General features: G+C 34.0%; 1 long non-coding RNA gene across 1 annotated transcript; it reads right to left on the bottom strand.

Moving 5' to 3' along the window:
• LOC129038638 (uncharacterized) lies at nucleotides 1–27,137 on the bottom strand. Its single transcript, XR_008503194.1, has 3 exons — nucleotides 26,868–27,137; nucleotides 1,435–1,548; nucleotides 1–956 (listed from the first exon to the last, which is right to left on the bottom strand). It is a non-coding gene; the product is annotated as an uncharacterized LOC129038638 (long non-coding RNA).
• Nucleotides 27,138–27,341: the final 204 nt, after the last annotated feature.

The following is a 27,341-nucleotide window of genomic DNA, read 5'->3' as shown; positions in this document are numbered from 1 at the left end:
TTTTCCATTTGTTCCTTTATTGTTTTTATCTGTCATGCACAGCCATGTGTGATAAGCAATTACAGAAGATCTTTTATGAAATTGCATTATTTTGTGCTGTGTTCTGTGTTGTGCGTAACCCAAGGCATTTATCTTTACAACACTGAGTCAATTAAAAGAATATGGAATAGTTAGAGGATAATAAGAGCAAGTAATTCAACAATTCGACATTTAACTCTTAGGATTGATTCTCAAGGTTATAGCAAATACAAAGTGTTTTCTGTCCTTTTTTGTCTTTGTGTTTAGAAATCCGAGAAAACAAACTGGAGAGAAGGCAACACATATTTCATTTTAGCTGTGAGCAACTTCCATTGTGAATCAAGAATTCATTCAAAATACATCTGGTAGGAAGTTTTGCTTTTAACAGAATGGCAACATCTAACCTCATCACACAGGTGAGGACAAAGCAATTGTATCTTTTAGAGAGGTACACATTTTAAAACTTCAGATGTGGGTTTTCAGATATAGGAAAAAAAACTTTGTAATTTCTCCAATAAAAAAGCCACCACTCACTTATATCTGGGGTGTGCTACATGAAGCACACCAAGGAATATGAAGTTCAGCTCTGTGATTATGATTTTCAAATGTTAAATAAATAAACAAATATGGTGAGCTCTCCTCATTTGTTTCCCTTTGGTAGAGAATAACAGGGCAAAAATGAAGTACATCCTGGTATAGAATTTATAGTGTGACATACAAAATGTGAGATTATGTATTCTTCACATTGCTTGTTTTAACTAAATTTCACATAGATATATGGGCAAGACCCCATTCATCTTATGACTACAGTATGTTGCACTTGAAAAAAAAATAGTGTTCTTAAGCTTCACCTATTTACAGAATCCATGTAGTCAAATACCATTGAGGATAGTTGAGTGGTCACTATGTTGTAATATCAGACAAAGATGACAGTGAATCTGCAAAAGAAGAAAGCATTCTGAGAACCACTGATTCCACAGCAGGTGAAGGTAAGAGTATATTTCAAAACAGAACACAAAAGAATCTATGCTCAAAAGCTATATTTTAAAGGATAGATTTTTCAAAAATTTTTCCAATAATTAATAATCATGGGATTTAGAGTTCTAAAACTATATTTCTACCCATTATATGCATAGAGTAAAACTATTAAACAATGGCTAGATGTCTAATTTGTGCTGTGAGTAATCAGAATGTTGAGAAAATAACTTTCATTGGATATAATCATAAAGCAACATTATTTCCTAAACTGCATTGGGGGAGTTCTTTCTTGGGTACTAGATAAAAACAGGCAGTTCCATGCCTTTGCAGATAATTCTTAGATTAAATACAAATGATATTAATCCAAAGGTCACTATAAGTTTCAAACATAATGTCAAGGTATTTTGTTCACTCCTATATAATAGTCAAAACTCTTACCATTTGATCTAAAATGAAATATTCTCTCTATCAGCCAGGTTTGTAGTCTGTGGAAGGGATGAATCCTTGTCTTTCCACTTCTTATTCAGCTCATATTTGATATTTCTGAACACTCTGAAAGTGAAGTGAATATTGAAGGAGTAAAGAGATAAGAGAAGGGGCAGCAAAGTTCTTACTTAACTGCTACAGTCAGCAACTGACTCTAAGCTTTGTAGACCTAGTTTTAAAGCTTCCTTTCTCTTATAGGGGACTTTTATGGTGTAGCAGTAATATTTTCTGTGTAGCAAACCATCTCAACACTTACTACCTTAAAACAGCAGCTCTTTATTATATCCCATGAGTCAACAGGTCAGCTGTGTAATTCTGCTGATTGGACCAGACTTCTCCTATCTTTGCTGGGTTCTGTCAAAAGTCAGATGGTGGCTCCATTGGGGCTGAATAGCCTCAGAAAGCCGTATGTGTGTTTGCAGGTGGGTTGACTGTCATCAGAGACAACAGGTTTGATTGGGTCACATGTCTCACCTTTCAATAGTGTAGCTTCTTCCCATGACAAAGTACAAAAAGCAGTAAAAGAGATGGTAAGCCCCAATGCAAAAGTGCTTTTTAAATTGCTGCTTATGATGTTTGCTTTTATCCCATTGGCAAAAACAGATCACATGACCAAATATGAGTCAGCATGAGAAGGGGTTACCAGGGTGTGGATGCAGGAATGTGGAAGAAATTCCAAGATTTCACTGCAACATTGTACCACCTATGATCTCTTCAGAGACACTGTCCCTTATCTGTCATGTTTGCTTTTCTTGATGCAGATGGCGTATTTCCTCTGTCTTAAAGGATCCACTGCTATCCTTGGTTTCTCTTTGATGAGGTTTCCAGACTATGGGAAGCCCTCTTGGACATGATCTAAGATACATTAAGGTGACCTGTCTTAGTCACATGACTGATAGCTGGTCTCTATAAAACGTCTGTATCCTTTGTCCAGTCAAACTCTGGGAAATACAGCCTCAGCCTAATGAAATCACCCATTTACTTCCAGATGTGGAAGAACTAGCTACCTCACCTCTCCCCATTTGAATTTACCAGCAGGACAAAGACAGGTCCATTATATTACCCCAACTTCATAGCATATCAAACTCTCTACACAGTCCTAATGAAGCCAGTCCTACAAAGCTTGAGATAAGGGTCAGGAACCCATATCTCTTTGCACTCGGGAAGGTTTGGACTCATAGTTCACCAAAAGTTCTCTCTAAAATATATCTTTAAATCTCTCTTAATTACCAACAACATAATTTATTAACAACCTGGATCTAGGTGAGAATTAATAATTTTGTAATCAAATTTTTTCTTTTAAAAATATTCATCTTAGCTTGCGAAAATTTTCTCCCATTTTGTAGGTTGCCTGTTCACTCTGATGGTAGTTTCCTTTGCTGTGCAGAAGCTCTTTAGTTTAATTAGATCCCATTTGTCAATTTTGGCTTTTGTTGCCATTGCTTTTGGTGTTTTAGACATGAAGTCCTTGCCCATGCCTATGTCCTGAATGGTATTGCCTAGGTTTTCTTCTAGGGTTTTTATGGTTTTAGGTCTAACATTTAAGTATTTAATCCATCTTGAATTGATTTTTGTATAAGGTGTAAGGAAGAAAATGTGGCACATCTACACCATGGAATACTATGCAGCCATAAGAAATGATGAGTTCATGTCCTTTGTAGGGACATGGATGAAATTGGAAATCATCATTCTCAGTAAACTATCGCAAGAACAAAAAACCAAACACCACATATTCTCACTCATAGGTGGGAATTGAACAATGAGAACACATGGACACAGGAAGGGGAACATCACACTCTGGGGACTGTTGTGGGGTGGGGGGAGGGGGGAGGGATAGCATTGGGAGATATACCTAATGCTAGATGACGAGTTGGTGGGTGCAGTGCACCAGCATGGCACATGTATACATATGTAACTTACCTGCACATTGGGCACATGTACCATAAAACCTAAAGTATAATAATAATAATAATAATAATAATTACAATAAAAGAAAAAAAAAATATTCATCTTAGCACGACACTTCAGTTTGGAGTTTCATAAATACATTTCTATGGTCTCTTGGTTCCTCAGCTACAAATGCCAAATTAACATCTTTAATGTGGAAAGTGACAAAATTGGGGAAACAATTGGGCATTGTAACTCCAAGTAAAAAATAATGATAAAATAAATTATAATAAAATTGTATTTAATTTTGTACTTATCAATTTAAATTCACCATTATAGACTGGGCAGAGTATCTTAAAGCTCACTCTTAAATCACTGTATTACCTCTTTCACCCAGATCTACATCAATTAAAAATATGGTGGTTGTGTTCCTTATGCCTTTATCTAGGTAAACAGTAGAACTATTAAAGAGTAGAGAATCAAAATCAAAGTTCCCAGTCTTGCCATGAACGAATGTCTTCATTGTTGAAATAAAGCCATTCATAATTTATTAAGCAAACATTCTAGATCATTAGTATAGAAATTGCTAAAAGGAAAAAAAATCACATGAAGTTATTAAACTGCAGGATTTGACACATGGTAAACAAGCAACAAATATTAGCATTCATACAATTATGATATCAAATACCCAATAATGTTTCCAAGGATCCTTAAATTAGCAATTGCTGAAGTTAGGTTTAAACCTCTCATGTGTTCTTTCATCTATATATCCAAGCCCTCCATCCCACAGAACACTCAACCAACATCTAACCACACAGATTCTTACAGTTCATTTTTCTTGAAATAATTATTTAAAAAATTACTTCTCCATGACATATTTATTATACTGGGGACAGAGTAAGTGTTCAGGAGAATAGCAAACTAACGGTTCCTAGCTTTTCACATGACACAAAGTTGCCGCTACTCTGAGCAATATTTCTTAGACGCTCCCAAATCCCACACCAGATTTCACATACACTTTACTGTCTAAAAATTACTTCTTTCTCTCCCATTTTTCTACTCTTCTTACATTTTGAGAAGACAGACCTTAACTGTCTTGCTTAGGACCACCTCTTTCATCCTAGACAGACTTTCTAGATTTCTTCCTTCCCTTTACCCAGCGGGAAGCTCTTCACAGGGAGCTGAAGACTGTAAGTAGACACTCATGTGGCTTAACCAGAGAAGCCCTGTGACTCTTTTGTATTTGTTTCTGTCTTACCACTGAACCAAAAAGTGATTTATTACCATCTCCTTACTTTCATCTTCCCACAGAAGACAATGATTCCCACATCTCTTCAAACACCCGAGTATCTTCTTCACTAACTCTTCTTTCAAGAAAGTGTTCTGGGATTTTTTTTTCCCCAATTCCTCCTACCTTCTCCACTTAGAATACAGTTAATTAGTTTCACTTATTTTGATGTTCTTTTTTTTTTTCTTTCTGAGATATCTAGAAACCATGTAGTATTTCTTCCAGGTGAGTCACTATTATTTTAATACATCTTTCAATTGGCACCTTAGCACTCATATATAGTTTGTTTTGTTAGAATTCACACTATTGTCTCCAACTGGAATGAAAGTAAGGCTTGCTCTTGCTTACCATGGTAGCTGAAACCTAAAAAGTGTTGGGTGCATAGTAAGCTAAAAAGTGAGGGAGACATAATAAAAGTGATGGGTACATAGTAAGCTCTTTATGAATAATTGAATCAGTGGGTAAATTAATGAATATTATTTTTCTACTTGAGTGTCCATGTACCACAATATTACAAATCATTTTAATCAAAATAGTTAACCCACTAATCATCCTAAAGAGTGATTTTATATATAACACTTCTATTATCAAAAGATAAATTTTATTCATCACTTTAAACAGAATCCAAATATTCTGGCCTGTGTCAGGTCATTTGTATCATTTATTGAATTCCTGCAATATAAAAGCATTGTGGAGTCCAGATACATCCTACCGCTCTTCCAGTCAAATGAGAAACACTATGAAAGCACATAGTAGTGTAAGTCACAGTAGGAAAATTATACCAAATGAGAAATATAAAAATAAACTTTGGTAGTGTTTAGGTAGTTACCATAAATAACTTCTACGTGGGGTAGGATTCAGGGAAAGTAAAATGAAAAAGAATTCCTTCTCTCTCTTTTCTTCCTTTCCTTTTTCTTTCTTTTCTTTCTTTCTCTCTTGTTTATTCTTTCTTTCTCTCTCTTTCTCTTTCTCTTTCTTTCTCTCATTCATTATCTCTTTCTCTTTCTTTCTTTCTTTCTCTAGCTTCCTTTCTATTTTCCTGTATTTACTTTCTTCTTTCTTTCTTGCAATGTCTGATGGAAAGGAGAAGAGAATTTAGGGAGAACTAAATAGTAGACATAGGACACAGAAATAAGAATAACAAGTTTTCCAGTTGCACATTGGAAGATAATCTGGGCACACTTCAAATTCTATTCAATTTTTCCTTGTTTTCTTTATATTTTTGCATCTACATCACAGTTGACATCCTTCCTTGAATTTGAGTCACTGTAGTCTTAATCTTCCCTAAATTATATTTCAAAATCCTTATGTCACATGCAAAAAAGACATTCAGTAAATTCTGTTGCTAATGATATATTATAAAGTAATTAAAAACGAACAAACAAACACTGGTGAAGCTTCCTGAATCCTGAAACCAAATATTAAGGGCAGTTCAACAATGATTTGGACTCTGTTGAGATTAGAAAGATAGGTGGAGGAAAATAAGCACAGGTCAATAGCTTGAGGTCTCTTCTGAACCTTGGTTTCTTGCTGAGCACCTAGAAAATGACCAGGTCAATACTCATGCTGTTGTCTGAAAATGTGTGTCTCTCCAAATTTTATACGTCGAAATCTAATCCCCAACGTGCTGATCATAAGAAGTGTTGCTTTTGGTAGGGAGTAGGTCATGAAGGTAGAAGCCTCATGTATGGGAATATTGCCCTTTTAAAAGAGGCTTGTGGGAGCTTGTTTGCAACTTCTACCAAGTAAGATCACAGAAGGCAGTATCTAAGATGAAAAGGCTCACTAGACATCAAGTCTGCTGGTGTCTTGATCTTGAACTTCTCTGCCTCCAGAAATGTGAGCAATACATTTCTGTTGTCTGTAGATTACCAGCTCTAAAATGTTTGTTACAGCAGTTCAAATAGGTTAAGACATCCCATACGACAATCAGCCTTTTTATAATTTATAATTTGCAATTCATAGTCATGAGTTTATTCCGTAAGATTTCAGTTTTAATTACTTTCTGAGATCGTCTTTTTCTATGGGCATTCACCATAACACATGTGTTTATTAGATGTTAATTGTGCTAGGTGCTCTGGTTATAAGGACTTACAAAGCACAACACTCAGGGAATTTACAGAATAGTCTAAAAATAGGTGAATGTCTAATTTGAATAAACTGATATAAGTATAGTGAAAGAAAAAAGGACAGATGAGAACATTTGGTATGTACTAGTTTGAAGTATGGCCAAGAAAAAAAAAATCACAGAAGAAGTCTTAGAAAAAATAAAGCTTGAAACTTGAAATGAGACTACAATGTTAGATAAGAGTCAGTCAATTGAAGATGACAAATACAGGCATCACAGGCAAAGTACTCAAATTAGGTACTTTTATCTTTTATTCACATGATATTCCAAGTAATGGAATCAGTAGTGCCTGCTACACAGTAGGTAAGCCACGAATACATATTGAATGAAAATAAATATATGAATGAATGAATAAAATATCATCCTATAACCAAAAATGAGCAGGGTGGAGAGCTGTGGGAATCATAACTGCTTTAGTACCAGAATGTTAGAAATCAGATGAAGAGTAGTTGGAGCTGATGCTGGAAAGGGAGGCAGGACCAAATTATGGAGGGCTCCAGGTACTACTGACAAGGAGATGGAGAAAGATTGCCAGAAGAATTGTTTGGTTAGACTTCGTTATGATAGATCACTCCAGGATGGGTTAAAGGATGGATTGAAGGAGCAAGACGCAAGGTAGCAGCACCAACTGCGAGGCCACAGCAAGGGCACAAGTCAGAGGTGATGAGTATCTCAAATGGAACACTGGGAAGAGGGAGAGGAGTAGACAGGTGAATCTTTATCATGCTGAAAGCTGGAATTCTCATGCTGACACGTAGTCTTAGGATCACGTGCATATTTTTAGGAGGTAGAAACAAGTCAGTATGTGGCTGGCTAAAATGTAGAAACATAATTTAATCTGAAAATTAAAACAGTGACTGTGCCCACAGAAAAGGGGAGGGATAATTTTGAGTCGGTAATGAAAAGAAAAACAGGCCAGGCACAGTGGCTCACACCTGTAATCCCAGCACTTTGGGAGGCCAAGGTGGGCTGATCATGAGGTAAGGAGTCTGAGACCAGCCTGTCCAACATAGTGAAACCCCATCTCTACTAAAAATACAAAAATTAGCCAGCCCTGATTGGGTGCACCTGTAATCCCAACTACTTGGGGCATGAGAATTGCTGGAACCCAGGAGGCAGACGTTGCAGTGAGCTGAGATCACACCACTGCCTTCCAGCCTGGCAACTAGAATTCTCTAATATTGGGGTTTTGTGTGGAAAGCAGTACAACCACTTTGGAAAAACACTTAGACAATTTTTAATGAAGTCTTTGTAATGAATTCGAACATATACTTACCCCATGACCCAGCAATTCTACCTTTCGGCATTTATCTAAGAGTTGTGAAAACATACCTCCACAAAACATCTTGTATAAGAATATGTAAAGTAGCTTCACTCATGATAGCTCAAACTGAAAATAACAAGTGCCTATCAATAAGAAAATGGATAAGCAGGCAGGGCGCGGTGGCTCACGCCTTTAATTTCAGCACGTTGGAAGGCCGAGGTGGGCGGATCACCTGAGGTCAAGAGTTCAAGAACAGCCAGGCCAACATGGTGAAAACCCGTCTCTACTAAAACTAAAAAAATTAGCCAAGCGTGGTGGTGGGTGCCTGTAATCCCAGCTACTTGGGAGGCTGAGGCAGGAAAACTGCTTGAACCAGGGAGGTGGAGGTTGTAGTCAGCAGAGCCTGGGTGACAAAGCAAGACTCTGTCTCAAAAAAAAAAAAAAAAAAAAGAAAGAAAGAAAGAAAAAAGAAAATGGATAAGCAAAACTGAGATATATTCATACGTTGGAATACTACTCAGCAACACAAAGCAAAGGAACAAGATCCTGACACATGTAAAAACATGGATGTGAACGGTCTGACTTCAGGCCAAAATTTATGTGTGATCTTTCAGGCCAGATCATAGGCAAGTACAAGCCTTTGTTTAGCAAGCCTCACCCAGGGAAACTATCCTCTGTACAGCAGGCTTGGTGCACAGCCAGGGTATTGCAATTTTCTGGAGAGAGTTGCAGTCAAGAACTCAGGTACCTTTGGGCAAGCCAGGTTTATACACATGTCTGCCTTCCTAGTCTAGGTGTCTCCATGGGAAGTATCGTTAATGGAGGACTTAACTGAGGCACTCTTTTCCATTTGGACTCTGCCTTTCTATTTCTAGCCATTTTCCTTCTCCCTCCCACTGCCTTTTCCCTGGACCAAAGTCCAGAAGGAGGCAAAGGCTTTTTGTTATGCAGTGAGGCAATTCCTCCCATCTGTGCTGATTCACCTGACTGATTCTTTTCCATTGCCAATCCATGCTGGGGGGAATGGAATATTAGGGAGGCAGCTTAGCATTTTGCCTATTTCTGGCACTGTCATAGTAAGTGAATTAGAGCTTGATTGTTACTTTCAATTTGGTCTATTGTCTTAATTGACCACCTTGACAGTTGATTGCTCGACCAGATGGAGCTCACAGTTTATGCATGATTTCATTTATCTAAAGTTCAGAAACAGGAAAAGCTAACCCATGATGAGCCCAATTAGAAAAAAAGTGGTTCTCTTGGCAGTTGGGAAATGAAAAATAATGGTGAATGTACTGAGAAAAGGAATGAGGGAACTCTTTAGAGGGCTGGAAATGTTCCAAATTTTGGTGATATTTGAGATTGATCAGTAAATAGTGTGTGTCAAGATTCATTGAATTGCAGATGTAAGATTTGTGCATGTTATTATATTAATTTTTATGTCAAAATTATAAACAACAAAAAACCACTCACAAGTTTTGAGGCCATTATTATCAATTAATGTGACATCACTAATACATAAAAATCTGTAAAACTAAACCTGCAAGTCAAATTTATTGACAGTAAATGAATTAAATCTTAACACATGTGTCTCTAAGTTTCTGCAAATGAGAAATAAGCAGAGTTCTCTCCTAGCTTTAGTTGTAATTATAATTACCTTTGTTTATGCAAAATTTATTATTTCCAAATTACTCCCCAAAGGCCTGATTAAAAATGGTGTGCATGCTCCTTATTCTTTAGTTCAGTAATGTGTTTCTCAAAGAAAGAAAAAAATGCTTATTATACACCCAAATTAATTAAATTTGAAAGGTTTGCTGTTCATGAAATTTATTCTGATAGTGCAACTGTATCCCTTTCAATTGCACTACTGGGAGGTGAGAAATCTAAGGAAAGGGTAGTGGGAAGGAAAATAAAATTACAATAAATTGACACTGCCCAAATGCCATACATACATGGCCACTGGAGCAGAAGTCATGTACATATAGCTGAGGGAAGAAAAAAAATATCCCTGTTGGGGAACTGACTATTCTCCACTAAGGAGCATGCGGCCCTCTATTCACATCTGTTCCCAGGCTTCCACAAACATTCCATTTGCTGAGCATCTAAGTATCCTTTAATTTATCAAGATATTGGTAACAGCTCACCAATTCATCCAATTTTATTTTGAGTTTTAAATGCAACTCATATAAAAATAATAATGAACTTTGCACATCGAAATTTGAATAAGAATAAATTTATCTTACTAAAATTACTACCAGAAATATAAAGTTTATTTTCTATTGCATATCTTTTGGTCAACCTGTGGAACAATATTATGTTGTTCTACTAAATGCCAATTGTTATTACCACACTAGTTCTTACTTTGAAGTCAAAATATAGCCAAACCACTAAGATCATTTTAAACTCAAAACAGACAGCTATAAAGGTACAGGCAGAGGTGTAGATACAGAACTAGGAATAGAAATAGGACAAGAGTAGGTACAGGAATAGATATGGTATAGACAGAACAGTGCTTAGGTATGAAAAGAAAAGTGAGTATGTCTGTAGGTTTAGGTGTCAAGATTTGGCTTGCATTGTTACATACAAAAGAAAAAGTGTCAAGTAATAAGAATCATAAAGGGTAAGGTAATAGATAGTTTCCCATAAACCTGAGGTAAGCATTAAATTTATCGCCAACCTTTCTAAATACCTAATGATAACAAGCAAAAGGAAAAAAAAAGAAAACCAAAAACAAAACATTATTTAAAAAATGTCTTTTATTCAAGAGAAGCTTCTTCTTCTTCTAATTATTATTATTTTTTACTACTTTTTAGGAGAGTTCTGTCATGTGGTACTTTAAACAAAAAACAGCTACATAACAGACAGCTGATAAACAGGACTTTCTTTCTAGATCTGACCAACTAAAGTTCCAAGAACTTTAGGAATAATCCCCATATATTCATGTATTTAAAAGGCTTAAGCATTATTTCTAAATATGTTTTAATATATTATGATTCACCATATAGTGGAATTACAAATATAAAGCTCAAATTTAAGAATGCAAAGAAAAAAATGCTGTTGTATTTTTGATGACTAAACTAATCTCACTCCTTAGGTAGTGATCATTTTTCCTGGATTCTTAAGCACCTGGAGATTTTTTCTCTGTTAATTCTGAGTCGCTGTAGCTTATTCTGGTTCTAGGGATTTCTCTGAAAGTTGCCTGTAATCCCTAGTTGATCTCTGCTTCACTGTCAACCTTATAGCCATAAACTACAGAATTGCTTTGTGCCTTCTTTCTTTAACATCTCTGATCCCATATATACACTTACACACAACAATCAAAGATAATGCTTCTGAAGAAATCATTATCCAGTATCAAAAGCTCTATTTCTGGCTCTGAATGGAGCTGATAGTGAACTCTGGATCTGCGGTGTTCAAACTCAAACTAAGGGAAACTTAAGAAGAGAAATTCTGATCTTCTATCTGCCTCCTCACCATACCACCACTTTTACCCTGATGAGCAAATCTTCTTTACATGTTGCCACAGGACATCCCTGAGAAGCCCTAATCATCTACTTCCACAAAAATCCATATAGTGTGTGGGACACAAGATTCTATACTTTTGATTTCCATAATCTAATCTTTCATTCCATTCTTGTTGGAATTTTGGCTCTGGAAAAGAAAGTATTGTGACTATGTTACAGAACTCTTGGATATCTTCTCTTTCTTTCAGTTTCTCAGCCAGTAGTCTTTCCTTCACCTTTGCTGTTAAACAAGATATTGTTCTTTGTCATAATCTTTTTCTTGCTCAAGTGACATTCATCCTTTCCATTTTAATGGGGCCATAATGTCAGTATGACTTTCAAAGCTGATTCATGTGGGAGAGGCCTAAAAAGTGTAGTTGTTCATTAAATACTTTTAAAATATTATCTTCATTACACTTGATGGATTTTCCAGCTTATTTTCCATCTGTAGTGCTGCCTCTGACATCACAATTAAAATACGTTAATGCTTAGATGTCACACATACAACAACTAATTTTTCTGGCTTTGGGGAGAAAACACACAAGTGCATTTTCCAGCTAAGGAATCATACATATTGAGCCCAATGCTTTAAGTTATTTAGCCATAAAAGATGCAAATATATTTTATCTTTTCATTTTAAATATATTACTAAATAATCTACACAGTTTTCAAGAAGATTATCATATGTAAGAAATTATTGTTCAATTCCCACCTATAAGTGAGAATATGCGGTTTTTGGTTTTTTGTTCTTGCGATAGTTTACTGAGAATGATGATTTCCAATTTCATCCATGTCCCTACAAAGGACATGAACTCATCATTTTTTATGGCTGCATAGTATTCCATGTTGTATATATTGCCACATTTTCTTAATCCAGTCTATCATTGTTGGACATTTGGGTTGGTTCCAAGTCTTTGCTATTGTGAATAGTGCTGCAATAAACATACGTGTGCATGTGTCTTTATAGCAGCATGATTTATAGTCCTTTGGGTATATACCCAGTAATGGGATGGCTGGGTCAAATGGAATTTCTAGTTCTAGATCCCTGAGGAATCGCCACACTGACTTCCACAAGGGTTGAACTAGTTTACAGTCCCACCAACAGTGTAAAAGTGTTCCTATATCTCCACATCCTCTCCAGCACCTGTTGTTTCCTGACTTTTTAATGATCGCCATTCTAACTGGTGTGAGATGGTATCTCATTGTGGTTTTGATTTGCATTTCTCTGATGGCCAGTGATGGTGAGCATTTTTTCATGTGTTTTTTGGCTGCATAAATGTCTTCTTTTGAGAAGTGTCTGTTCATGTCCTTCGCCCACTTTTTGATGGGGTTGTTTGTTTTTTTCTTGTAAATTTGTTGGAGTTCATTGTAGATTCTGGATATTAGCCCTTTGTCAGATGAGTAAGTTGCGAAAATTTTCTCCCAATTTGTAGGTTGCCTGTTCACTCTGATGGTAGTTTCTTTTGCTGTGCAGAAACTCTTTAGTTTAATTAGATCCCATTTGTCAATTTTGGCTTTTGTTGCCATTACTTTTGGTGTTTTAGCATGGCACATGTATACATATGTAACTAACCTGCACATTGCGCACATGTACCCTAAAACCTAAAGTATAATAACAATAAATAAATTAATTAATTAATTTAAAAAAAAGAAATTACTGCCTAACCCCAAGTCAGAAGATTTACTCCTACATTTCGTTCTGAGTGTTTTTAACTTTGGCTCTTAGGTTAAGGTCTATGATTCAATTTGGGTTAATTTTTGTTTATGGTCTTGGGGTAAAGGTCTTAATTTCTTTTTTTTTTTTTTCAGTAGATTCCAGTAGTTCCAGCATCATTTGTTGAAAAACTATGATTTCCAGTTGAATTATCCTGGAACACTTACCAAAAAATTAACTTATCATAAATGTGAGGATTTATTTTTGGACTTTCAATTCTATTTATTTCATCTATATGTCCATTCTTATGCCAGTTCCACATTGTCTTGATTACCATTGCTTTGTAGTTAAGTTTGGAAACTGAGAAATGTGAGTCCTCCAACTTTATTCTTTTTCAAATTTGTTTTCACTTGTCTGGGTCTCATGCCTTACCATATAAAATTTGGGAACAAATTACTAATTTTTGAAAAATAAAAGCCAGCTTGGATTTTGATAACATCTGTGCTGAATGCACAGCCTTGTTATTAGGTGGATGTATATTTATAATTGCTATTTATTTCTGAAGAATTGTCCCTCTTACTATTATAAAACAGCCATTTTTTCTAGTGATAATTTGTCTATACATATATATATATAAAATATGTGTGTGGGTGTGCATGTAAAGAAACTATACGTACATATGTATATTTGATATCGGTATGGACACTCCAGTTCTGACTACTTGCCTGGCATATCATTTATATTTTAAACCTATTTACTTTAAACCTATTTTTGTCTTCAAATCTAAAGTGCATATTTGTAGACGGTACAGAATTTGATTGTTTTTTAAAAAATCAATTCTACCAAACCTCACATTTTGATTAAACTGCTCATTCTATTTAATTTTAATGTAAGTGCTGATAAGACTCAAGACTACTAGTTTTCTACTTGTTTTTTATATATCTATGTCTCTCTTGTTCCTTTTCGTTCTTAATAATTAACTTTTCTGTGTTATGTATTTTTTTCTGTTTAATATTTTCTGGTATACTCTTTTAAATTCTTTCTAATTTATTTTACTCCTTAAATACTTTTCAAATATTTAATTTGAAATATTTACTTAAGGGATTACAATCAATATGTGTTACTGATCAAAAGTTTGTATACTCCCAATATTCATATTTTGAAGCCCAAATCCGCAATGTGATTGTATTTGGAAGTTGGGTCTATGAGAGATAATTAGGTTTGAAAGAAGTACTAAGCATAAAGCCTCCATGATGAAAATGGTGTTTAGAAAATTAAAAAAAAAAAAAAAAAAGGAAGAAAGACCAGTGCTGACTCTCTCCCTGTGTGCACAATAAAGAGGTCATGAAGGGGCTCAGCAAGATAGCAGCAGCCTACAAGCCAAGAGAAGAAGCCTCAGAATAAAGATTTATTTTTTTGGCACCTGGAACTTGGATTTCTGAGTCTTAGAAGAGTGAGGCATAAATTTCTATTGTTTAAGCCACACAGCCTATGGTATTTTATAATGGCAGTCCAAGAAGACTAAGACAACCTAGTCTTAACCTAGAACAATATGATTTGGATTAATACAACTTAATTTTAATACCAAGTGAAAACTTTGTTTCAATGTTTTTGTGTTCTTTCTACCCTTTTTATAATAGCATTGTCATAAACATTTCATCTTTATACATTACAAACCCATTACAAACCTTTTGTTTACCTGGGAATGTATTAATTTATCTTTTATTTCTGAAAATAGTTTTGTGGTGTATAGAATTTGTGTTTTACATTATTTCTTTTGGAGTACTTTGTATATGTTGTCCTACTGCCTTCTACTGTCATTGTGTCTGGTGATAAGTCTGTTGTTAATGATACTGATGTTCCCAGTCACCTTTCCTTTGCTGCTTTCAAGATTGTGTCTTTGTAATTTGGTTTTTCAAAGTTTGACTGTAATGTGTTTAGTTGTAGACCTTCCAGTTTATCTTACTTGGGGTCTTTTGAGTTTTCAGATGTGTAGATTAATTTTTTTTCTACAATGTGGGGGTGTTTTAGCTATTATTTATTCAAATATTTTTCTACCCCTTTGTCAAACTCTTCTGTTATTCTTCTATGACTCCTATCATATATATGCTAGTAGCTTGATAGTGTTCCATACTTCTCTGAGGCTGTATTCATTTCTATTCATTCTTTATTCTTTCTGTTTTTCAGAATAATCTTGATTAACCTATCTCCAGTTGGTTGATTATTTTTTATACTCACTTAAATATGCCTTTGAATCCTTCTAATGTTTCTTTTTTTATTTCAATACTGTAATTTTCAACTGAAGAATATTAAGTGATTTGTATAATTTCCATTTTTATTGATATTTTCTATTGGAAAGACATTGTTCTCATAATTTTCATTATAATTTGTTAGACATGGTCTCATTTAGTTTTTTGAAAATATTTATAATAGCTGATTTATAGTCTTTGCCTGGTACAAAGTAAAACATCTGGGCTTCCTCAGAGACAGTTTCTATTAAATACTTTATTCCACTGCTTTATTCAGTCATGCTTTACTTTTTGTTTGTAAATCTCCTCGGTTGTTATTGAAAATTGGACATTTTAAATAATAAAAGTAGGTATTATGAAAATAAAATTTCCCTTTCCCCTCCCCAGGGTTTGCTTTTGTTGATGCTACTTCTTTTTGTTGATCTTATTGCTTATTTAAACTAAATCTGTAAACTGTGAACTATTTGCTGTGTATGGCCACTGAAGTCCTGCTTAGTTAGAGTAGTGGTCAGCTAATGATTGGACAGAGATTTTATTAAACATCTTGAACCAGTGAGGCTCCCACTCTTTGCTAAGGGCTTTGTGTGTATGTTGAGACACATGTTAAACACTCCAGCAGTTTGTAACTGTATTAATTCTCACTTGCTGCTTGCAGCAGCCCTCAAGTTCAGCCAAGGGGGAGGAATAGAGCCTTCTCAGTCCTTTCCTGGGTTTTCACACACTCCTGCACATGAGCATATCCTTCTAGACCGCAGGAATATGTCGAGTTCTTCCAAGCCACCATGGATGTCTCATTTGACAGATTTTCTTTTAAGTTTTTGCCAAGCTTCTTGTTTGTCCAACTAGTGTTGCCTCCTTAGGCAGCTGCAGTGTTAAGGCAATGCTGCTGATTTTTCTTTCTTTCTATTTTTTTTATTTTTTTATTTTTTTGGACAAAACCCTGGGGATAGGGCTTTTATCACTAAGTGGACTCTGAGGCGGATCAAATAAAGACAAGCCCTGGGAATGGAACTTTTTCAAGCACCTGATAAACAGGTCAAATAGTAACAATTCTCTTGGGATGGAGCTTTTTGAGAAGTTTCAAACCTATTCTGTATCCTCTAGTCATTGCTAAACTGTTTATTTTCAAAGCTTGCTGGTTGCATGACTGATTGCTTTAAAGTCTACCGCCCTAGAGCTGAAGAGAAAGGAGGGGAATAGAATAAGACAAAATGCTCAAACTTGCAGTTCTTCCCCCAATTTAATCATTTTCCTTGAGTAAATACTCCTCATATTATAGCAACCATTTAGTTAATTTCCAGGACTCAAAAATAGTTGATATTGACTATTTGTGACAGTGCTCTCTTTCTTTTTAGAGATTTTTAGGTGTCCTTACATTGCCATTTCAAAAAGTAAAATAGAGCTTAACAGAAAAGATGAATCAATCTGAAATGTATAATTAACATGCAAATTTTATTTTAAAAACCCATTAAATTTATGCTGAGAGATGATAAATTTAAAAACAAAAATAAGTCACAAAGTAGCTTTTTTCCGAGATATAAATAGCAATTTGAAGTGAGAAGGAATAAAATAAAGCTGTCTTAGATGGGAGTGTATTGGTAATTTGTGTACTCTAATAATGTCGCAATTTTTCCATTTTAATTGTTCTTCTAAAAACTAAAAATATACATCCGTGTAGCTGTGTTTGTACTAAAACAATCATATAGATGAAAATGAAGTTACTTTTATTCGTAGAAAAATAATACATGCCTATGGTTAATCTTTTAGCCTTAATACAACTTCTCGCAGAAAGTGAATAAATATACCCCAGAAGGCCATAATGGTTTTGTGTTGGTGGTATTGAATAATCAAGTAATCATTTTTTCAAGGTTGTTAATCAATTGTCTGACCTACAACCCTGATTAAATATTTTAAAAATTTGTATAGAAAATTTTACCTAATAAGTCCCTGGATACCTCTGAACAGCTATGAATGAATATTTTTCTAAAGGATTATTTGAGATTGTACTCATATATAAAAGCTCTTTAGTAAATGAAGTACTGTCTTTAACCATCATATACACTAGTCATCTTGCATGACCCTGACTGCTTGCCTTGCCTCTATTCAATTAACCTGTCACCCAATGCTCCAACAAAGGACACAGAGCATTACACATCATAAATGGCTTTCAAGTGAGCTCACTCAGCTGTGATAAATACATTATGTGGGCCTCATGCAGAAGAACTCATAAAGATACAATATTCCTGCCCCTTTATGTTGCTTACATTCCTCTCAATAATCCAATTCACCATGCTTTCTCAACACCCAGCAATTCCTCTCAGTCAAAACAAGTGATCATAGCAAAAAAAAAAAAAAAAAAAAAATTAGAGTTTGTTATGCTACATTCCAGTCACATTTATTCTCTTATTTCAGGGAAGCCTACAAATGACTATTAAGTTAAGAAACTACACTAAATAAGTATGTAAATTTTCTTTAGAATGTTTTTTTCTGGAACCATGTATTCATTACCACTAGCAGGTATTTTACATATAGCTTTCTAAATATAAAACATGCATGGTTTCCTATTCTGCATTAGTATGTTTGAATAGATAAATTTTTTAATGCTCATAAGATGTTGTCAGCATTTTGTTTCTTTTTAATTTGAGAATTACTTTCCAGCTTTATACAGTGAGGGCAATGGGTACAAAGGTTAAGAGTGATAGTGACACATTAAAGCAAATTCTTTAACTTGCTGACTTTGGGGTATTCAAGATCATCATCTCATTGGTGATCATGCTTGGGTAATGCATTTGAAAAGCTATCTTTTATTTTTTTTTTAACTTTAAAGAGTTACTTTCTGCTTCATTGTTTTGCTTATGTAAATATAATTAATTCATTAACTGTTGCCAGAAAGCAATGCAACTGATATTAAGTGATTTTTCTACATGGAATTTCAGAAATTATTTTTTTAATTTCCAAATTAAGGGCCAATTTACTGCTAATCATAGAGCCATCTGTGTGAAACTTAGTGTCCTTCAGTCTGAAAAATGAGGAGCTTGTATTCTATATGAGGAGGAAAAATGCAGCCCGTCTTTCCCCTGAGGAGAAAGCTTTGAAATTCAAGGATTCTGGAATTTCAATCCCAGAATAACACTTACTACCTGTCTGATCTTTATTGAGTTTTTTTTTTTACCTATCCCAGCTTCAATTTCTTTAACTGAAACCCAAAGTTGATAGTATTGTTTATCTTATAGGTCACTTGTGAAGATAAAATGAGATAATGAGCATAAAATTCCTAAAGTCTTGAAAAGTATGATACATTTTATCTATCATCTATCTATCTATCCCCCTTTTTTAAGTCACTCTTCTGTATTTCTCTCTCTCTCTCTCTCTCTCTCACACACACACACGCAGTGTAAAACAAATAAATAGAACACACTGTATTGGGACAAGTCATTACATCTTCTTTGCCTGAAAAAAAGATTCCAGTTATTTCATTACTATCAGTGTTTATAGAAATCCTATTGTCAAATGATTGTAAAAAACAAAATGAAATGACTAATAACTCAGCTGTGTTTTGAAAAGGCATTAAATTCTCAGTGATTTGAGGTTTTTTCTTTATCCATTACATGTTTTATTTTTTCACAAACTGTCTAATTTCAAGATCACTATGGAATATTAATGTATGAACCGAAAGCAGCTATATTTAGTTAACCCTTCAGCAAACCATAAAGAAAATCTACTAAATCAGGACAAGGACTGGTAGTTTACTAAGTTTTTTTTTTTCTTAAATCACTGTTGTTATTGTCATATTATTATAAATGCCCTGCTCAATATACACCTTTACATTAGTGTTTACATTAACACTTAGGAATTTAGCTGTCTGAGCCATAAAAGATACTGAATAGCCAAAGCAATCATGAGGAAAAAAAATGAAGCTAAAGACATCACACTACCTGACTTCAAAGCATACCACAAATCTATAGTAACCAAAACAGCATGGTACTGGCATAAAAACAGACATATAAACCAATGTAACATAATAGAGAGCCCAGGAATAAATCCATGCATTTACAGTCAATTCATTTTCAACAAAGTTGTCAAAAGCACACAATGAGGAAGGGAGAGTACCTTCAATAAATGGTACTGGGAGCTGGCCAGGCACGGTGACTCATGCCTGTAATCCCAAGACTTTGGGAGGCCAAGGCAGGCAGATCACAATATCAAGAGATCGAGACCAACCTGGCCAACATGGTGAAACCCCATCTCCACTAAAAATACAAAAAATTAGCTGGGTGTAGTGGCTCGTGCCTGTAGTCCCAGCTACTCAGGATGCTGAAGCAGGATAATTGCTTGAACCCAGGAGGCAGAGGTTGCAGTGAGCGGAGATCATGCCACTGCACTCCAGCCTGGTGACAGAGTGAGACTCCATCTCAAAAAATAAATAAAAATAAATAAATTAATTAAATGATAAATGATACTGGGAAAACTGAATAACTATGTGGAGAAGAATGAAATTAGATTTCTACTGTATGCAATATAGAGAAATCAACTTAAAATGGATTAAAGACTTAAATGTACTACCTGAAACTGTGAACCACTAGAAGAAAACAGGGAAAAAGCTTCATGACTTTGGTTTGGACAATTGTCTTTTGGATATGATCCCTCAAAACACAGATAACAGAAGCAAAAAAAAAAAATACATAAATAAGATTACATTAAACTGAAAAGCTTCTGTATAATAATAAAAACAATTGACAGCGTGAAAAGACAATCTAGAGAATGAGAGAAAATATTTGCAAATTATATGTCTCGTAAGGGGTAAAGATCCAAAATATCTGAAGAACTCAAACAACTCAACACAAGAAAACAAATGGCCCAATTAAAAATGGGCAAAGGACCTGAAGAAAAATTTCTGAAAAGCCATAAAAATTGCCAATAAGTACATGAAAAATGCACAACATTGCTAAACATGAGGGATATATAAATTAAAACCATGAGCTATTACCTGACACATGTTATTGTCAAAAAGACAACAGCTAACAAGTGTTGGTAAGGATGTGAAGAAAGAGGAACTCTTATACACTGCTGGTGGGATATTAAGTTACATAGTCACAGACGAGAGCAAGGAGGTTTCTCAAAAAAAAAAAAAAATTAAAAATAGAGCTACCAAATGATCCAGCAATCCTATTACTGGGTATATATCCAAAGGAAATGAAATCAGTGTGTCATAGAGATATCTGCACTCCCATGTTTATTGCAACACTATTCACAATAGTTAAGCTGTGAAATCAACCTAAGTGTCCATCAAGTGATGAACAGATACAGAAACTGATATATCTCTTATCATTCAAGATTATTCAAGGCTTTCTCTTTTCTTAGGCGTCTCTGTTAGTCACAAGTTACTTCATGTATTGAAAATACATTGTTGTCTAATTAAAAGTTTTAAAATCAACCGATCAACATAGGATGATTTTGTTTGCCTAATGGAAAAACTATTAGAATTTTAAAAATCAAAACAACATAGGTAACTGCTTCTGAAATATGTGTATCCAAAAATTATGTGAGGATCCTGTTAATATGTAGATGATTATGATTCATGAGTCCTTGGATGGGTCCAGAAATTTTGTATTTGAATAACAGACAACAACTCAGTGCCCATTCGGAAATTTTAGTTTAACTGAGGAAGAGGGTCAAGCAAGCCCAGAATTAAGCAGGAAGGGGCCAGAGTTTTATCTGTATAAAGGCATATTGAACAAGGTGCGATCCAGAATATCATTGGCATGATGAGGATGAATGTTCTAAGTGAAGTTGACTAAAGCAAGAACAACTGCAGCTCTGACAAACTAGTAACAAGCCAGGGACCTGGCAAAACCAAGAAGCAGAAAAACCTATACTAGACAGATAAAAAGTGAGCAGTTGATCCCAGGAGAGACTGTGCTTTTGAAAATCAATAAAAAAATATAAGTATTGTTATTCACTATGATGATGATTATTATTATTATTAATTTTTTCTAATCTGGAGACTATCAAGTAAATGGATGCATCTCCAAGATGTTTTATTTTTCAGGTTTAAAGAACTGTGTTTAACATTGAAGAGCTTTATTGCCTCATTGTCAGAATCTCTTTCCACATATTCCTAAGCTTATACATTGTCTCTTTTTATTTCTTCATTCATTGAATATTTAATCAAAATTGCTACTAAATCTTTTTTGTCACTGACATTTTAGCTAGACTGCAATCATCTGTCAAGAATTACAATTTTAATTCATTTCTTTGTTTCATGCATGTATAGCTTAGCACCTGGCATACAATTTAAAAATTTATTTCTTTATAAAATGTTCTATCTTTAAATGTGCTTAAGAACATTATCAGAAAACTGCATTTTTTTTTCTCTAGCTCAGCCCTTAGGAATCCCTAGAATTAAAAACTAATCATCTAAAGTCATCAAGACCACTTGTACTTATTGAAGGCCATATGAATTATGTACCTGACTATGAGCCTACCGTATTTTGATTATTTGGAGTAAATATATTACTGGTTCTTTCTCTCACTGTGAAAATTGTCCTAAAATACAAAGCTAAAGCTATTCTTTGTAAAATAGTTATTTTCATATATTCATGCATATGGAAACATTCTTTTCATAGAGTTGTTCAACACTGTATGAAAATGTCTTTCTAATAATATCATCAAAGGCAACAATAACTTGTTCTGAATATGAAAAGTTTAAGCTCATATTAATGGTTAATAAATAATATATTTCCTTACAAAGTTTTACATTTATTATCATCTATACTTATCATTTTTGGCAATTCAAAAATGTCTAAAATGACTATAAAAAGAGTATAACAACTACAATAAATCATAGCTGTAAAAATGATTAACACTGAGAAAATGCAATGTGTATGTTGATCCCAGGGAAGAATATTTAAACATCTTAAATTTAATGTATGTATTAGTTATAGAAAATCATTTGAGAAAAGATACGTCACCAAAACACAGTGTTTGAGGTATTCACATCAGAGTTTACTAACTAGGTGATTTTACTGTTTTTAAAATGGGAAAGTAAGATAGTACTTAATGTTATATATTTTTAAAAACAAAGAAGTAGAATATAGCTTCTGTAAAATAAGGAAGTAATATAGTGATATCATAAAAATTAGCATCAAGGTTTTACATTATTATTTTTCTTTCTATTTGCTGGTTCCTGCTGATATAGTAAGTGTGTTAATTTTAGGTAGAGTAAAACTAAGATATACTAAATATATTGAATTACTGAATATATTGAAATAACCACATGTATCTTGCCATGATAATGAATTCCTAAGCCAAATAATAAAAATCTATATTTTGGAGTTTAAATGAATCTGTGAATCAGAAATTGATTTTATTCTTTCTGAAAAATTTGTTTCAAGTAGTTTTAATTTAATAGTTTAATAGTCTTTACCACATAACTACAAAATATGGATTATTAATTTCCACAGAACTAAGCTTAAGATAATTGATGCAAATTAGCTAATCAAATTTTTGAAAACTAACGTCAATAAATACATTTCAAAATCAGTAAATTGCAAGATAAGTCAGTTATCAAATATTTTATATGCTTATCTTTTCCAGGAATTCATTATTTCTTTTCACTTGTTGCAAGATCAGGAGAATCTTAGCAATAGGTTGAGATTTCATACTCAAAGAGTAAAGAGAAGACTTCGAAAAACAAAAGATAGAGTTTCAAAGAAAATGGTGGCAAGTCAATCAAGTCAAAAGCTCTAGACCGGATGTGAAATTATTGCAAATGCTATGTCAGCAGAGTGATAGGGACTGAAGTCAAACTGCATAGATTGAAAAGGAAAAAAGTAACTAGAAGGTAGCACTCAAATATCAGAAATATAAGAGGTGCTTTGGAAATTTTCATAAAAATTTAATAATAAAGGGAAAGGTATAAAGAGAGAGCTTGAGAGAGAGGAGACGGTACTTAGAGAAACTGCTGGGAAAGACAAGACAAAATATTTCAATAAGCTACTGACAAAGAAGAAAGAAGAGAAGAAAGATAAAAAGAAAAGAATATTTATTTATTTATTTATTTATTTTTAGTATTTCAGATAGTCCTCTTTATTTTTTTAGGAGAATGAAATCCCCTAAGAAGATCCCCTACCACAGATTTTTAATAACGATCCCCAAAGACTCATGAGAAAGCATGCTTCTTCCATAAACTTTCATAAAAGAGCAGGCACACAATAAATATCCGTTGCATAGAAACATGAAGTTAGGTAGTGCTTTCTCTTCACGTGGCCCTTTCCTTTAAGTTTATGAACCTCACCTCAGGTATTTAATAATTTAAAATATCAGGAGTGAGAAAGGTTTGAACAAAGAGAAAAGGTAAAGAAAGTTGGAGACAAGCTGGAGAGAAAATGAAGTATTTATACTTTATTTGTCTATTTATGTCTCCCACTGAGGGGGACTGACTGCAAAAATGGCTTTAATCCTTCACGAACTCTATATCCATACCCTTTAAATATGATTTTACAATGCTTTTCATCAAGAGTCAGTCGACCTCCCATTCTGTAAATGTAAGATGGCCTTATGGCTTTGCCTGAAAGTGTGACAGTTCTAAGCCTTGTCCAAAAGACTTTAGAAACTTTCTTCCCACATCCCCGCCTCCTGTCTTCACCAAGAGGACATACACAGGATAGCTTTCTCCTGGATGTCTGCTTAGGCTGTTACAATAAGCCCAACTAGTCTGCTGGAGTACTAGAAATAGCATAATGCAAATATAAGTTGTCCTACCTAAGATCATTTTAGATCAGCAAAACCACACTGTTGATCCACAGACTAATAAAAAAAATAAACATTTATCACAGTATGCCACCCAGCATTTTGTGGTTAGATGTTAGGTAGTATTGTTGTTGCTATTTATAACATACATCTAATCAAAACCAATATATCTTTGAAAGAGAAGCAGTATTTTGTTTAAAGTTGTAGCCCCAGAATCTATCATAGCCCCTAAGACAATAGATTAATTTCAAATTGTATTTGTTTTATGAATGAATTATGACAGATGGATGGATGAATTTATAAATAAATGAGATATTTTAGAAAATGTAAATACCAGAAGTTTCCTACTGGCTATTAAGAAAAGACAGAGTCCAATTTTAGAATGTTGTATAAACTGATGTTATTTTAGGATAGATATAGAGGTTTTAAAAGAGTTTTCTTTTTAATTAATTTTATTCTTATTTGCTTTCCACAGTAAATCTGTGTGTCAGTTAAGTATTTATATGCACACTTCATAGACATAAAAATATATTTTAGGGAGATTATACTAATCTCCTATGTCCAAGACTCAAACCAAAGTATTCTAATATAAAATATACCTATCTTTCCATTATTATCATAAAGACCAACTGCTCTAAAAAAAGAAACTTAGAAGAATGACAGATATTGAAGGACTTCAGTGAGATACATTGATTACTATTTAAGAACGAAAATGCTAAAGCAACATCCTGCCATATGAAATAATATAAAAGATAAAAGTGATTACATGGTACATAATAACACATAAATCATCTTTTTTACTAATTTAAATATACTTAATATTAATATAAATACTATTCTTTTCTTGGCCTTAGATACTACAAATTACTAAAAACAAAGAAAAAACATGAAATCAAACCCAGTATTTACGGCATTGGAGCTAATTAAATTTTTTTGTCATTTAAAAAAGTATTTCCTTGAAACCTTTTGGCCACTGGTGTATTCTACATTCCTTTTTCCAAAATTTTTAGATATTATTAGAATATTACCGATTTGATGTTATTTTCCTTTCAATTTTCTTTCTTAAAAATCAATACAATAAAAACTAAAAAGTCAATACATGTAAGTAGTAAATATATGTAATAATACAAATAAAACTTGACAGCATGAATGTGGCTATGCCTAAATAAAAGTAAAATCTTTTTAAAATTATCTTCACACAGCAATGGTTTATTGAAAATTGTTACATATACTTGACTCATGTAAAGACCTACAAAGAAACAGATCACCTCCTGATATCACCTCTATCTTCCATGCCTAGCAAAAGGTACCCAGAATCTATGGATCAGCAATTACAAATCTATGAAGATAATCTGATAATGTCATTGAAAGTCTCTTTAGAGATTTCTTGCTCTAATTATATATTTCTCAGCAGATGTCCCAGAAGTCTGTAATAAATACAAACTGCAAAATGAGTTGTACTCTATTAACATTCCCCTTTTCTCACCCACCTGACCACCAGCACTGAAATTCATTTTTTCCAAGACCAATTTTTAAAATTTATAACACATTTGGTTTCCCCCATCTCCCCACTCCAGATTTTCTAAGCTGTCTCTTACTGACAACTCCCTAGTTCTTTCTGTTCCATAAAAGCAGATTAGACCAACCTGTTTTGGGGGAAAATTATCTTAGAGAAAGGATCCTGGATCCTCTAGTTTTATTTGAAACATAAGAGTACAATTTTGGTGAGAGAGTAGCACTCAATAGAATAGGTAATATAATTGCATGACAACAATTTTAAGACATGAAAAAGCAAGAGCACACTCATTACAAGGTATTTATTTTACATATTTACTCATCGATGTTAAAAAAAATTAAATAGCCATTAGTAGGAGACAGATTGTTACAAGATGAGGATGCAACAATAGTAACTAAAATGCTACCTTGACTAATGGTGCATAGAATTCAGTGGAGGTGATCAATAAGCATAGAAGAACTAAAAGGATGATATAAGCCTTTAAGGGTGGGCAGTCTCATGTAATTATCACATATTTTAATAAGATGGAATTAATTAAGCCAGGAAGGGAGGAAAGAATAAAGGAGTAGAAAAATAATGCTTATTCTTACTTTACATACACTATGAAGAACCCAGACCACAAAACCCTCCAAGGTTCCTTATACAGAACGATCAGAAAAATGATCCTACATGGTAGAGAAATGGTTATTAAATGTTCAGGATATATACCTCCAATTCACACGTTTAAAATTCTCTTCAGATGCCAAATCACTTAGAACTCATGGTTTCTTATCTTTCAGCATCTGTCTCAGCTATCAAAGTGGTACATGACCCCAACTTCAAGGAGTTAAGGTCCAAATACAATTAGAGGCAACAGTCCCTGAAAAGCCACCCTCACTTCTGACACACCAACTGCAAATTTTCAGGTTTCCCAAAACCACCCTCAGGTTCAATAAGTCACTAGAAAGACTTACAGAACTCATTGAAAGCTATTGTACTCACAGTTATGCTTATTACAGAGAAAATACAGAAAATCAACAAAGGAAGGAATGTATAGGGCAGCCTGAGAAGGTACCAAATGTGAATCTTTTGTTTTCCTCATGATGCATTATTCTCTTAGAATAATGTAAAACCATGTACCTGGAGTGTTGGCAACCCATGATGCTCACCAGAACTTTGTTGTCCATAGTTTTTATGAAGACTTCATTGCATAGGTATGATTGATTAATATGTTGCCATGTGGTTGAACTCAGTCTGTAAGTCAACTGATACCACGGGGCCCAAGCTCCTACCCTGAATCCTGTGCTTTGTCGTTTTTACATGGCCGGTTTCACTCTGACTACTGGGTATGGCCAGCTCATAGAGTCATCATATTACCATAAAATATCAGATGAGGTTCTAGGGGCTCACATAAATGACAAAGCCATTCCCACTAAGTTCTAAGTTCTAAGCATTATGACCTCCTATCATAGTGACTTTAATAATGACTAGAGAAATTATATAAAAAGTAATAGAAAAACTATTTAATGTTATAAAATTACCTTTAATATGATGAGAGACATATCTCCTTTATGTCATTAGAGGGAAAGAAGTACAACCATACAGTAAAAACAGAAGTGAAAATGAGTAATAGGAAACATAAA

The sequence above is a fragment of the Pongo pygmaeus genome, chromosome 1 (genome assembly GCF_028885625.2).
Source record: "Pongo pygmaeus isolate AG05252 chromosome 1, NHGRI_mPonPyg2-v2.0_pri, whole genome shotgun sequence".
Lineage (NCBI taxonomy): Eukaryota > Metazoa > Chordata > Mammalia > Primates > Hominidae > Pongo > Pongo pygmaeus.
Note: the sequence above shows the minus strand (reverse complement) of the source record. Positions and strands in the feature narration are given on the sequence as shown.